Source organism: Macaca thibetana, chromosome 16, assembly GCF_024542745.1.
Source record: "Macaca thibetana thibetana isolate TM-01 chromosome 16, ASM2454274v1, whole genome shotgun sequence".
NCBI classification, from domain to species: Eukaryota; Metazoa; Chordata; class Mammalia; order Primates; family Cercopithecidae; genus Macaca; species Macaca thibetana.
The window spans coordinates 75,244,514-75,259,372 of record NC_065593.1 but is presented as its reverse complement, the minus strand read 5'-3'; the positions used below and the strand labels follow the sequence as shown (position 1 = coordinate 75,259,372).

At 47.0% G+C, this 14,859-nt stretch overlaps 1 protein-coding gene across 2 annotated transcripts in view; it reads right to left on the bottom strand.

Annotated features, from left to right (window-relative positions):
- Positions 1–6,193, bottom strand: part of TEX2 (testis expressed 2) — a 116,138-nt gene extending 109,945 nt beyond the window's left edge. The window contains exon 1 of one of the 2 annotated variants that reach the window (XM_050765791.1): positions 6,037–6,193. The gene's annotated coding sequence lies outside the window, so the exon portion shown is untranslated. The remainder of the gene's footprint in view (positions 1–6,036) is intronic. The other variant, XM_050765794.1, reaches the window with a different exon arrangement.
- Between the last annotated feature and the right edge of the window lie 8,666 nt (positions 6,194–14,859).

Here is a 14,859-nt window from a genome sequence, read left to right as displayed (position 1 = left end):
TTCTCCCAGCTTCCACACAGAAAGTTTAGATTCTTCTCTCAATAGTCCCATTTATGCTCACAGTGACCTGGCATATGGCTTTTGTTCACCAAAGAAAAGCCTTTCCTTTCAAGGACTTAAGTCTTCTGCAACTCCCGTAAGAGTTAATTCTTTAAATTTAACAAAGTTCTCCCAATACAAGTATTCCCCCACTTATCTGCAGTTTCAGTCACCCATAGCCAACCAAGTTCTGAAAATATCAAATGGAAAATTGCAGAAATCAACAATTCATAAGTTTTAAACTGCATGCCATCCTGGGTGCAGGAATAGCTGTGATGAAATTTCTCACTGTCCAATCCCATCCTGCCCAGGATGCGAATCCTCCCTTTGTCCAGCAGATCCACACTGTAGGTGCTACCTACTCATTAGTCACCTTTAGCTGTCTCAGTTATCAGATCAACTGTCACGATATTACAGCTCTTGTGTTCAAGTAACCCTTATTTTACTTAATAGCCCCAAAGCACAAGATTAATGATGCTGGCAATTTGGGTATGCCAAAGTGAAGCTATAAAGTGCTTCCTTTAAGTGAAAAGGTCAAACTTCAAAACTTAGGAAAGGAAAAAAATCTTGTACTGAGGTTGCTAAGATGTATGTTGAGGACGAATCTTCTATCTCCAAAATTGTGAACGATATGTGGTTGTTATAACTGTTCTTTCTTTTTTTTTTTTTTTTTGAGATGGAGTCTCGCTCTGTCGCCCAGGCTGGAGTGCAATGGCGCAATCTTGGCTCACTGCAACCTCCGCCTCCCAGGTTCAAGTGATTCTCCTGCCTCAGCCTCCTGAGTAGCTGGAACTACAGGTGCACGCCGCCCTGCCTGGCTAATTTTTTGTATGCTGGTAGAGATGGGGTTTCACCGTGTTGCCCATGCTGGTCTGGAACTCCTGAGCTCAGGCAATCCACCCACCTTGGCCTCCCAAAGTGCTGGGATTACAGGTGTGAGCCACCACACCCGGCCCAACTGTTCTATTTTATTAGTTATTATTGTTAATCTCTTACTGGGTCTAATTTATAAATTAAACTTTATTATAGGTATATACGCACAGGAAAAAAACATGGTGTATATAGGGTTCAGTACTATCAATGGTTTCAGGCATTATAGGTATATACGCACAGGAAAAAAACATGGTGTATATAGGGTTCAGTACTATCAATGGTTTCAGGCATCCACTGGGGAGCAACATAAGTCAGCGTCCTAGGCCCAGCTACCAGTCCTTGACCTTGCTGTGTAATCTTGGACAAGTTATTTAACCTTTCTGAGCCTCAGTTTTCTCATCTTAAAATAAGATTCATAATAGTACCTACTACTCATAGAGTGGTGTAAGGTTTCAAGGTAAGAACAGTGCCTAGCACACGATTCCCCGTAAATGATAGTTACTCATATTGTTATCACCTGCCTATTGTTTTAGTTTTTCAAAGCACTATCACAAACACCTGAGACTTCAAAAGTCCTGAATACAATCATCTTCTTTCAATAATTTAATTTCTCAGAGTCTTAGATTCATAAACTCATATAATCTATGAGACTGCTGGCAGTGGGGGATGGCACTAAGAAATCAACTCTTCTTTTTTGAAGAGAGACTTTTTTTTTTTTTTGAGACAGAGTCTCGCTCTGTCACCCAGGCTGGAGTGCAGTGGTGCGATCTCGGCTCACTGCAACTCCACCTCCTGGGTTCGAGCGATTCTCCTGCTTCAGCTTCCCAAGTAGCTGGGACTACAGGCATATGCCACCACACCCAGCTAATTTTTGTATTTTTAATAGAGACAGGTTTTTACCATGTTGGCCAGGCTGGTCTTGAACTCCTGACCTCAGATGATCCGCCCGCCTCGGCCTCCCAAAGTGCTGGGATTACAAGCGTGAGACACTGCGTCCTGTCCTGGAAGAGAGACTTTTAAAAGTCCAAATTAGTGAAGTGATGTGCAGTTGGTAACCTTCCTCACTACGCACTGCAATTTTGGGTAATCCACGCAAACACTGGGAAATATGTCTCTGATGATGAAGTGGGGATGACAGGTGAAACTGTCAGGACTGTAGCCGCCCGACTCCAAGTCCAGTGTTCTCTCCACCCCACCAATGCCAGTCAAGGGCTTCTGAACTTTTATGACCTCCTAGCATCCCTCTCATTAATGGTGCTTCATGGACATTTCACACAGTGTAATTAAGCATTATAAGGAGTTTGGAAAGGAGCAACACAAAATCTTGTATAACCTATGAGTTGCTTTAAAACTCACATGTAAGAATATTCACAACAGCATGGACTTCCAGTCTTCTTATAACAATATTTACTTTAAACTTGGGATTTAAAGTTGACAAAGACCTTAATGAATAGGAAGACAAAGGGAGCTGTCTGTCCATGGCTTGTTAGCTCCTGAAGTTAATGCTTCTCACAGGGACAAGAGTCAGCCAAAGGATAGTGCTCTAGGCAAACTGGAAAATGTTCCCCCATCCACAAATTATGGATTATTCTGGGCACTGAGTGGCAAATCTTACCAGATGCTTCCCAGCTTTTCCCAGTTAACCTTCATCCTGTCAGTGGACAGCATGACCTGTTATTGGGTGCTCACTAGAACCAGGGACATGAGTGATCTCATTTAATTCTTACAACTACCTATACATAATATACTCCCCTAGTTCATCTGAGAACATTGACCATGAGACACACTGTTATTTTATGTGCCAAAAAAGGAAGCCACTGCCGACTACAAGTCTAAGACCCCATACGTTACAAGATGCTTTTTTCCCCCCAGGAATGTTAAGATTACATAAATTACACTGTCTTGGCATTGTTGAAATGGGAATATTTTCCCACTTTACAGACAAAGAAACTGAGGTACACAGAAAGAGAAAGTAATTTACCCTTAAGGTCACAGAGCTGGTAAGCAGAGCACAAGGATACAGACCCAGTCAGGCCAGTCACCTTTCCATGGCAGTAAAAGATTTCCCAACAGCCTCCTGAATTACTCAACACTGCAGTGGGCAGAGAGACAGACACTGGCATCTAACTCTGGCTCCAGCAGGAGCACAGGAGCTCATTAGTGCAGCAATTCTCTGACTATCTCTGAACCTGACCACTCTGAACATGTCCACTGAAGAGGGCACTGCAAGAGACATCTCTAATAAAATGTAATTTCTCTCCAGGGAAAAACAACGTGGTACAATGGAAAAAGCATGTTTTGTTTGCTTGGACACAGGGTCTCACTCTGTCATCTAGGGTGGTCTCAAACTCCTGGCCTCAAGTAATCCTCTCGCCTTGGCCTCCCAAAGTACTGGGATTACAAGATGTGAGCCACTGTGCCTGGCCCAAAAAAGCACGTTTTTTTGAATCAATGTCCTAGACTGACATTCTTGCTCCACCACCTAACCAGCTTGTCACCTTAGGCAAGTTACTGATTTGCTCTGAGCCTCGGTTTCCTCTTCTGTAAAATGAGGCTATCACACCTCCCTTAGAGGGCTGCTCTAGGACTGGAGAGGATATATACACAAGGGGCAGAAAACAGTACCCGGCTGAGTAGGAACTCAACAATGCTCTCTTTTCTATACTAGTCTTCTGCCTTGGGACAGAATCAAAGAATAATCATTCCCTGTGACCTCAGTGATTCCCAAGGAGACCTTCAGGAGATAAGGATCAGACAGAAGAAAGCAGACCCTGAGGGATATTCAGGCAAAGAAAATGAACTAGAAACACCTAGAGGACAAGAGACAGTGTGTGTTTAACGAACTTCCTAACTCTGAATGAATGAATTGATAAATGGAAAAAAAGAAAGAACAGGAATTTTCCATCAAAAGATATCAGTCAACAGACATGAGGATTAATATAATTTTATATTGAACCTGACACAGAAAACTGGTCTTTGAAGATTCAGTTTGATACTGAAAGTAATCTACAGTGAGGAGAATTTCCCCATTGCTCTGTTCTCATATTAAGTAATAAACTGTGCAGTTCTCCCCTCTCTTTCCTCAAGGGATTCAGAAAACCTTCCAGAAAACAGGAGCTTTTGACTTGAAGGAAAGGCAACTAATATGGCATACAGAAACAAACTCTTCCTCCTTTAAAAAAAAACAAAAAACAAAAACACCCTCCATCATATCTATAATGCTAGCAGTTTCTGGCATACAGCAAAATTATTAATAAATAATTTCTCTTCTGACTCCAGGCAACTGCTTTTTGTCCAAAACATGCTACACATTTATTCTATCTAAAAGTCTAATCTTTCCTGCTTCTTCTCCAGAAGCACTCTAACATAATCTCAGTAATGAACATTATGTTTGCTATATGCTGTGTCTAATCTTCTCACACGATGACATAACTCGCTCTTCAAACCTCCAACACTCAGGCCAAACCAAACTCCTGAATTTTTCCTCCCTCCTCGTCTATCCCAGCCCCTGGGTTGCTTGTCAGTAGACTCAATTACCACCATCTTCTGATGTGAATCAATTTGTTAATCTCCTTCCTCTCAGGCACAGTGCCTTTTACTGGAGATAAACACGCAAGCAAGTTCAGTTCACCCAGAGCCCTCCACATCCTCTCCCTCCAAGCCTTCACACTCCCAAAGGGGCCCAGAAAAAAAAGGAAGAAATGTTATGGCAAAATCCCACTCTATCCACATCACCTCAGGAGGCTTGTTTTCCATAACTTTAGACCAACTACCATGTTTGGGGAGTCTCTGAAAGAATACTGTTTATGGTCTGGGTAAGCTAACAGAAATGGCAGTTTCATTCTTCCAATATGAGACAAGCGTCTCTGTGTGACCCAGCTCTAAAACTCACAAACCTAGACTCCTCAAACTCCCCATACTCCAGAGTTCAAGGATAACCTGCCCTCCATTTTTCCTTATTGTTTTCCATATAAAAGTCACTCGTTGTTTCCTCTCCAGCTTATACCTGGCTCCTGAAATGACTCCTCTGAATCCTCTGAGAATCCTCAAAACATGTAAAAGACTCATTCCTTTTAATGCATGTGCAGAGTGGTGATGGTGTGAAGACGCTGGCACTTCAAACGTGAATATGGCAGGAGCCCTGCCCTCAAGGAGCCCACAGTTTTCCCTCAGCTCTAAAACAGGCTGTGCTCCCTGGGCAGTGTCTGTAAAACACAGTGACAAAGTACTTCATAGCTCTGGAGACAGAACGAGGGTGGAAACAGACTTTGCCCTTACATTTGATGCCCAGTAACCATAACAACCGATGGTTTAAGTAACTATCAACCCACTGTGGGGCTAAGTTTTCCAAAAATCGTTTTCAAAAGGGGAAGACTCCCCTGCACCAACTCCCATGGCAGCCGTGCGCTCTGGGCAGCGTGTGGTGCAATGTGGCTAGCCGTTCCCCGCCTTCCCCGGTCCCACCTTATGGTTTCCGTGCTCAGCAGCCAGCGGCTACGGCGTCCACCGCCACACCGCCTCCCCGCAGGGCACCTGGCGCTAGGCCTCAGCCCAATGTCACTTGTTAACCTTCCGATCCCCCGGATTTCGGCACGCCGACGCCTCCCTGCTAAAGCACTCAAACCACCCCACCGCCACCCGCGTTCTCCAGGAGTTGGAGAAAAACAACCGGGGCGCAGACAACCTTTGACAGATTCGAGTAAAAGTAACTGCGGTTCTCGACTTCCAAGCATTTCGCGTCGCAGGTGAGGGGGGCGGCAGGAACCCGGGGCCCCATTCATAAAATTGCAAGCCGTTTTCCTCTAGTTTGCGCGTGACAGTGCCTCCCTGCCCGGCGCCGGGGACCGCAAGCTGAGGGAACCGGGCCGGCAGCTCCTCCGGCCGGAGTCGAGCCCGAGCCATCCGGCGGGGCCCCGAAGGAAGGGATCGCCCAGGAGCGTCGCGGGTGGGCGTCCCCGTCAATACCCGGACCGTGACAGCGGGTGGGGGGCCGAGTCCCGCCACGCCAAGGGCCACCGGACCCGGCCGGTACTCTGAAGCCCGCGGGGTCGATCCGCGCCCAGCCCGGGCCTTCTCCACGGGGCGCTCCCTCCACCGCCCTCACCTGGCCCCGAGACTGCTCACCCCAGATCCGCTGGCTGCCTCATTGTACTGCGCCGGCGCCCGTGCTCCCGGCCGCCGCGACTCCGGCTTCGGCTGGGGCACCGGCCGCGGTCCTGCCGCCCTGCAGCCCGCCCGCCCCCGGGCGCACGCCGCCCCGCCCCGCCGGCGGACCCGCCCCGCGCTCGCGGCCGCCGCCGCCAACCAGAGGGCGCGGGGGCGGAGCAAACGGCACGCCAGGCCCAACCAATCCAGTTCTACCGCGCTCTGAGGTGAGGCCGCGGAAATGGGCGAGCGATTTGTCAGGTCTGTTAAAGGGGCCACCGCCCTTAGAGCTAGGGAGAGGAGGTGGGGAGGGTTACCTGGAAGAGCCCCAGGTGAGAGGGACAAGAGCTTCACTCTCCCCACACGGGGCTGCACGGCTCTCCCCAGCTCTTTACACTTTTTAATTTCCTCTTCGTGCAGTCCAGCAGCAACAAGTGCCCTTGAGACTAGGGCTGAGGGGGTGAGGTGGGGTGACTGAGGCTCGGAGAACCAGGGGTATCCCCCTGGGCAGATTCACTCGATTTGCATTTTAGAGGGCCATCAGACACATCTATCCCCGTCCAACTGCAGAAGTTGATTTAAAAAGGCAAATTCCCAGTTTTCAACATTATGTACTTCCCCCACCTAACTACCGCACTACCACATCCTATCCTGAACTAACTCTGTTACTAGTTTTTTTGTTTGTTCGTTGTCTCGCCACTGCAACCTCCGCCTCCCGGGTTATAAGCGATTCTCCTGCCTCAGCCTGCCGAGTAGCTGGGGCTACAGGCGCACGCCACCACGCCTGGCTAATTTTTGTATTTTTAGTAGAGACGGGGTTTCACCATGTTGGCCAGGACGGTCTCGATCTCTTGACCTCGTGATACACCGCCCCGGCCTCCCAAAGTACTGGGATTACAGGCGTGAGCCATCGCGCCCGGCCACGAGTTCTTAGAGCTTAGAACTTACCTGGTATTAACTACTCATTTTTACAGAGGCAATAGCTGAGGCTCAGAGAGGTAAGTTCTCACTTAGAATGAGCTTCCTGGGATGGCAATGCCCATTGTGCATTTATCTTCTGTGAACCTGGGTTGGCTGGCAGAAGCACTGGCATATAGGGAGAGTTCCCTCTGCATATCCACATTTCCTGTCGGTGTGTCTCCTGCCTTAGTGGGTCCCAAACTTCAACGTCAGATCATCCTGGAGGGTTTAAACATGAAGATCTCTAAGTCCCACCCCAGAGCCTGTAATTCACTAAGTCTGGGATGGCCTGCAACACCCCTCCCTCCAGGTGATTCTAATGCAGGTGGTACAAGGACCACACTCAGGTGCACATTTTGAGTCTATCATAGTCATGAAATTCAAATTCAACTGGCAAAATGAAAGCCAAACTCCTTTCATCCTCAGGATTAGTAATATGGTTGGGAGACTTGCTAGTAAGGGTGGAGGTGACCTACTAAGACACTCAGAACAGAATAAGTCATGCCAAGAACTGAGTGTAGAAGGGCACTGGCCCCAGATAAACAACAGCTGAAAGTTGGAAATCCTCAAGCAGGAAGAAGATTTGATGCCTCAAGCAAGGGGAAGCCAGGCTAGTTCTCTGACCCGTGAGACAGTGCATAAATATCTTAAAAATATCTTAATGGCAGACACACTCCTGCTCACCACCAGGCCCAATCATAATCCCAGAAGAATGCCCTGCTACTCTGGTGCCTCATTCCAATGCCATCAAGCCCTGCTCACCATTCTGGCAACATTCCTCTCCCTAGTATCCCAGACACCTGTCTGACCCAGAAGTCACTGCCCTCAGACTTGGAGGTCAGATCTTGCAGGTCTAGACATCCGCCTGACCCAGAAGTCATTATCCTCAGACTTGGAGGTCAGCCCCCGCCCACTAGATCTTGCAGGTCAGCCGTCTGCCACACAGATCTCGGGCTCTTGGAATGGCCTCCACACAATAACTCTGTTTGTGCTGTGATTACTGATGGGTGTTGTGTTGCCAGGGGCGACTCTGCACAAGGATTGATCAGCCTTATCAGAGTGCAGTCTCTGGGCTGCAGGCATTACTGCCTGGGATCACCACTTGTTTCTATTGCTGTTCCCAAAGGAAGAGGAATTCATGTCCCAACAGGAGAGGTTTCCAGTTGTGGTTATCTGGAAATGTGCAACAAATTCAGTTATCAATGGAGACACAGCCTGAAACTCTCCTTGGCCACATCTTCAGCCCCCTAACTCAGGGAGAGAGAGAGAGAAAGGGTAGGAGCCCTGGAGCTGCCCCCTGCAAAGGTCCTTGGAAGCTGGCAATGTGCCTCTCAGAGTGCCCACCAACCTCCTTTCCCTACCAAGCTCCACATAAGTGTTAAATTAATTAATACATTCCAACCAGATCTCAAGCTAGAAGCCAGTAAGATCCAGCATGAACACTTAGAAGGATCCCTTCTTTTTGAAATGTGAGGAATTTGGATGCATTGAAAAATAAGTGAACATATTATCACACAATAACGCTTCCTACCTTTTTTTTTTTTTTTTTTTGAGATGGAGTCAGCCTCTGTCATGTCGCCCAGGCCGGAGTGCAATGGCGTGATCTTGGCTCACTTGTAACCTCCGCCTCCTGAGTTCAAGTAATTCTCCTGCCTCAGCCTCCCCGAGTAGCTGGGACTACAGGCACGTGCTACCACACCCAGCTAATTTTGTTTTTGTATTTTTAGTAGAGACAAGGTTTCACCATGTTGGCCTGGCTGGTCTCGAACTCTTGACCTCAGGTGATCTGCCCGCCTCGGCCTCCCAAAGTGCTGGGATTACAGGCATGAGCCGCTGCGTCCGGCCTGTTTTCTAACTTAAGAGGTTACTATGTGCCAGGTACTATGCCAAGTCCCTTGCACATAGTAATTCACTGAAACCTTACAGTAACTCTTTAGGGTAGATATGACCATTATTTTCTCCATTTTATGGATGCAGAAACTGAAGTTCACAGATTAGTGATGTGTCCAAGATAGCAGGGCTAGTTGAAGAAATAGCCAGCATTCATGACCCTAACCACCAGGCTTCTCCAGTGCCTGCCAAGATGCCCTGTCTTGCTACCAGAAACAGGATGGATAACTTCAAAAGGCAAAAGAAACAAATATCACTCATCTTCATCAAAAGGAAGTATAATATAGGAGCACTGACTTGGAGTTTAAGTCCCATTGCTCTAACTTACCATCTGTTTGACCTTGAACAGGTTGAATAATTAAATCTCTTTGAGTCTTAGATCACTCATCTATAAAATGGGAACAATAACATATTCTGCCCGCTTGGACTGACAGGAAAATAAAATCAAATGAAAAATATGTATGAATACATATGAACTTTGAACTTATAAATCACATTTTGTTTTGCTTTGTTTTGTTCTGTTTGAGATGGAGTCTCGCCATGTTGCCCAGACTGGTCTCAAACTCCTGGGCTCAAGTGATATTCCTGCCTCAACCTTCCAAAGTGCTGAGATTACAGGAGTGAGCCACTGTGCCTGGCCCAAATCATGCTTAAAAGAGTGATTTTAGAGCGTGGCGTCTGTGACTCAATGTAGTGACCTCTGAAAAAGGTTAGGGATTGTGATGCTAAATTCAGATATCAAGCAAGATTCCTTACTTTGTCCCCCAAATAACTACTCTATATGTATAGCATGTACAAAGTGATCTAAATTTTTTCACCTAGAGTAGGATCTTAAGTCACAGGAATGTGAGCCCAAGCTAATACTCTGCCCTCTTTCTCTACCCCCACCCCCTCAACCCTCATGCCAGGCTCTCTTGAAACCCAGGTTTCAACTATCAGGTTAAGCCCACATGGGTTCTGATATACTTGAAAGATTCCCAATTATTGCATTTCAGGAGAATCCCTATTTTTCTCACCAATCTCTAAACAAACCAAAGAATGCTCTAAGATTTTTGTTGTTGTTGTTTTGAAACAGGGTCTTTCTCTGTTGCCCAGGCTAGAGTGCAGTGGCACACTCATGGCTCACAGCAGCCTTGACCTCCTGGGTTCCAGTGATCTTCCCACCTCAACCTCCTGAGTAGCTGGGACTACAGGCATGTGCCACTATACCCGGCTAATTTTTTTCTACTTTTTCTAGAGATGAGGTCTTGCTGTCTTGTTCCAAGCTGGTCATGAACCCCTGGGCTCAAATGATCCTCCTGCCTCAGTATCCCAAAGTGCTGGGGTTAGGCATGAGCCACTATGCCCAGCCTAAGATTTTTAATTCTGTTTTTGACATTGCACTCTTAGAGATAGAAATGGTTAAGAAGTACAGAAAACCAAAACGTTGATCCATATGTACATCTAACAAAGATTAGGGATCATTATGCCACAAGCCACACCATTAATGAGCAATCACTGTGCACTCAGTACCAAGTGGTGGGCTCAGTACTGGGGATAGAGATCAAGGCACTTGTAGATGCTAGATCTAGTAGAGAAACTGACACGTTGATAGACCATTATAGGCTTCCTTAGAGGGAAGCCCAGGAGCCGTGGGGACACAGAATAGGCACTTAGAACCCCTGGGGAACCCAATAATGTTTTTAGGGGTGGCCAGATGAAAGTCATTATGAAGAGAAGCCAGAAAGTTTACAAAAACCCAAGTAAGAGTCACCAAACCCAAGGGAGAAGACATTGAAAGAGAGAGCAACAGATGCTACAGCAACAGCAACAGATGCCACAGAAGGGTCAAATTAGAAGAGGCCTGAAAGTATGCTTTGGGATTTCAAAATTAGAAGAGTAGGGTCATTGACACATGCAGCATAGATGTGGCTGGAAATGTAGAGGCTCCCTAGAGCTGGGCTGAGGAGAAGAGTTAAGGAAAAAGAAGAATTGGCCAGGTGCAGTGGCTCATGCCTTTAATCCCAACACTTTGGGAGGCCAAGGCGGGTGGATCACTTGAGGTCAGGAGTTCAAGACCAGCATGGCCAACATGGTGAAACCCTGTCTCTACTAAAAATACAAACATTAGCCAGATGTGGTGGTGCACGCCTGTAATCCCAACTACTCGGGAGGCTGAAGCAGGAGAATCCCTTGAAACTGGGAGGTGGAGATTGCAGTGAGCTGAGATCACACCATTGCACTCCAGCCTGGGCAACAGAGTGAGACTCCATCTCAAAAAAAAAGAAAAAAAAAAGAAGAATGAAGAGACTGTGCCGTGGAAGACTGTCATGATAGGGTTCAAGGAGGACCAAGGGGACAAGAGAATGGCCCTGGGTCGAGGTAGGAAGCAAAGTCATCTCTCGAGAATGGGTGGGGAGGGGATGACGAAGGGCTTTGAGGGGTACCGTGAGGGTCTGGAAAAGCCACCAAGAGGAATGAAAGTGGGAGCTGCCCGATGGAGAGGGAGGATTCTGGGAAACCCATGCGTTTGTGGTGGCACCAGGTCTGCAGAGTTGGGTGGATGACTCTCTGGGGCTTAGCCACAGAAGCCAGGTATGGAGAATCCCAGGGTTAGGGATGGACAGACAGGACAGTGTTGAGGACACTGACAACAGGGTGGTTGAAAAGATAGGTCATGGGTTCCATGCTGGATAGGAAATCTAAAGGAGAGGGGATAGATGGGAGGAAATATGTGGTGGCAGGAAAGATGAGAGGAAACCGACTTTGTTCGTTGGTGAACCATTCCAAGTGATGACAGGGTCAGGTGTGGCCACAGAATTGGAGTTTCTAAAGATGCTCAACTCCTGGGTTTTCTCTTCCCCTGGTTCCTTTATGGGAAATAATCAATCTGAGGACTGGGCAAGGCTCCAGCACTTTCTTTCCACTCTGAACCAGCACTGGGAAGGCTCTGCAAGATCGGGCGCAGGGGGAGAGGCTCATTCATGACTGGTTTTCCTTCTGAAATGAAAACTTGTTTATAATCAGGACTCCCACCACCTTTGAGATACAAGCATTTGTGGAAAGGGCTCCTTGAGGGACGTCATCAGGGGCTTTAGAGATACCTCAAGTGGTGGATGCACTCACAAGAATAATTCCCTGCCATAATGGGGCAGCAGACAGTGGTGATGCTCATTATTTACTTTGCTAGTTAGCATGTGAGGCCTGAGGTTATTAAATATAAATGGCGCAAAGCTCTGTCATTCCAAGGCCCGCTGGGGAATGGCAGCTTCTAACTGATGTGGAGCAGTGCCAGGGTGGAATTTCTAAAGAGAAAGACTGACATTTTCCTCCTTTTCTGCCCTGATTCCATGTGTTATCTCTCAGGGCCTTCCCAACACTCTGCACAGAGAAGGAATATGCCTTTCAGCACATACTCCCTTGCTCTTTTGATGACCTTGACATTGCCCACCATCCTTGTTGCCTTCCAACCACAAGGTCCCCTGCTCGTGACTACTGTCCTCCTGCCTCCATTCCAGCATGGGAAATCCAATCTTGAGCTTGCCTGGAATCACCCCCGAACACGATTCTAACTCCAGGGACAGAGGGTCAGCAGCACAGCCAATGGATGACAGCCCCAGCCCTGCAGCTGGGACACCTCTCAGCCCCACCAGAACACACCACACCTAAAATAGCAGAAGTGGAAGGGCTCAACTGGCCATTTAACGACATATACATCCACCCAAACACAGAGGAAGGTTGGGTGTTTTTTGGTTCATAACCTTGAAAAGGTGATTTATATACCCAGATATAGAGTACCTAGGAATAAGCGGGAGATGCCGGCTCCTTCCTGGGTTGTTCAACAGAATTGTGAGTGGAAATGGTGGAATTGCTAGCTTTCATCATTTCCATATGGTTACTTAGCACCCATTTTCTGATTTAGAAAACGAAGATATTTGGGTGAGAGTTTAGGCAAGGAAAATGTTTGGATCTGTGAGAGTTGCCCAGAAAGCAGAGCTTGAGACAAAAGCTTATATGTGAATACACTATTGGGGGGTGTGAGCCCAGGGAGCCTAACTGAGGCTCCAGGAACTGACATAGGGAGGGAGGCAGAAGCACTTGAGTGTGTGTCACTGGGGTGGCCACATTCCTGGCTGCTTGATTTGGAGGGACTGTCTGAGGACTGTAAGAAGTGTCTCAGGACCTGCCCCTGGAGTAAAGGGGAGGGCATTTACCCACTGGCCCCTTCTCCAAAGGTAAAAGGCTCTGCACACCTGCCTGAGCCAAGTTTCCAGAATGCAGTGGCTTGGCACTGAATGGGTTCCAGTGCTTTCTAAGCTGCAGTGTCAAAAGAGATGCCTTGGGCTGGGGCTGAGAGATGGCAGCTGCAGGCCTGAGGCAAGATACTGTCGTTTACACCTGCCAGAGCTGCTGGGGACATTCACAGGCCTGACTGCCACAGCAGTGGCTGGAAGGATCTCAGAGGGTGTTTAAGAGGTGTATGGTACAGACTATTTTCAAAAAGAGGGATAAATTTGGAGCCAAAAAAGATATCTTAAGTTAAGATGGAGGGATATAAGATATCAAATGTCTTTTAATGTTACAGTATTCTTTTAGGGAGGCAGCATTAGGCTAGTGGCTTTGAGGTCATTTCAACCTGGGCTCAGATTTCGACCTGGGTTCAGTGTCCACCTCTATTGTTTCCGAGTTGTGTGACCTTGGAGAAGTTATTGAACTTCCCTGAGCCCCTCGTCTAGAAATTGCCGAGTCCACATCGTACGTTTTTGTAAAGATTGTGTATGTAAATTGCTTAGTATAGCATCTTTACATAATAGTTGCCCAACTAATGGAAGCTGATGTATTTTACTATAGAGAAAATTACTGACCATTGAATGTAAGGCATGCAGGAAGACAACGGGGTGAGGTGCTAAAGCCTCAAAAATCAAATATAGAAGTGAAAGAAGATATCATATGGTTGCAGGAAACCAAAAAGACTTCTAAATGTTCCGAACAACCAAGCAGCTTCTATCTACAATGACTACGTATCTTGGTATTTCCAAGACAGCATCCATTTGAAATATTCTCTCTGGTTGTCCCAGTACATAAACTCATATTTGAGAGGCAGTCACCTTGATCTTGAACGAGAAAACAGCATTATAGGTCTATCCCACCCAGGAGGGAAAACATCAGCCTCTAGTTTTCTTTATTCCACTCACTCCTGGAGTGTCAGAAGCATAACCCTTCTTTTCTGAGATTCTTCCTCCAACACCTCGCCTGAAGAGGCAGTTTTGTTTGCAGAAGTAAGTTAATTAATAGCCACGGGCCTTTCAGAAGAACCAGAAACTTGCCTCGCAATGGATACCCCACAGCAGAGGAGGAACCAAAATCCGCAGGTGGAGGATCCCCCACCTTTAACCTCCGCGCTGTCCCCGCAGCCCTCCCCTGCTGAGCCTGTGGGATCCACCGCAGCAAGAAAATGGTTTGGCTTTTTCTGTTATGAACATGATAGAAGCTCATTTAGTATATTTTTTAAATAAAGGAACATAGAAGAAGGAAGAAAAGACTTTTTTTTTTTTTTTTTTTTTTGAGACAGAGTCTGGCTCTGTCACCCAGGCTGGAGTGCAGTGGCACGATCTCGGCTCACTGCAACTTCTGCCTCCCAGGCTCAAGCAATTCTCCCACCTCAGCCTCCCGAGTAGCTGGGATCACACAGACGCGCACCACCATGCACGACTAATTTTTGTATTTTTGGTAGAAAAGGGGTTTCACCATGTTGGCCAGGCTGGTCTCAAACTCCTGACCTCAAGTGATCCTCCCACCTCAGACTCCCAAAGTGTTGGGATTACAGGCGTGAGCCACTGTGCCCAGCCAAAAACTCATTTTCTTACAACCTAATAACAACTGTCAACATTTTGTGTTTCCTCCTGTTCTTTTGTTTGTTTGTTTTTCGTAGCTGTTTTATGCTATACATATATGATTTTATATTCTATATTT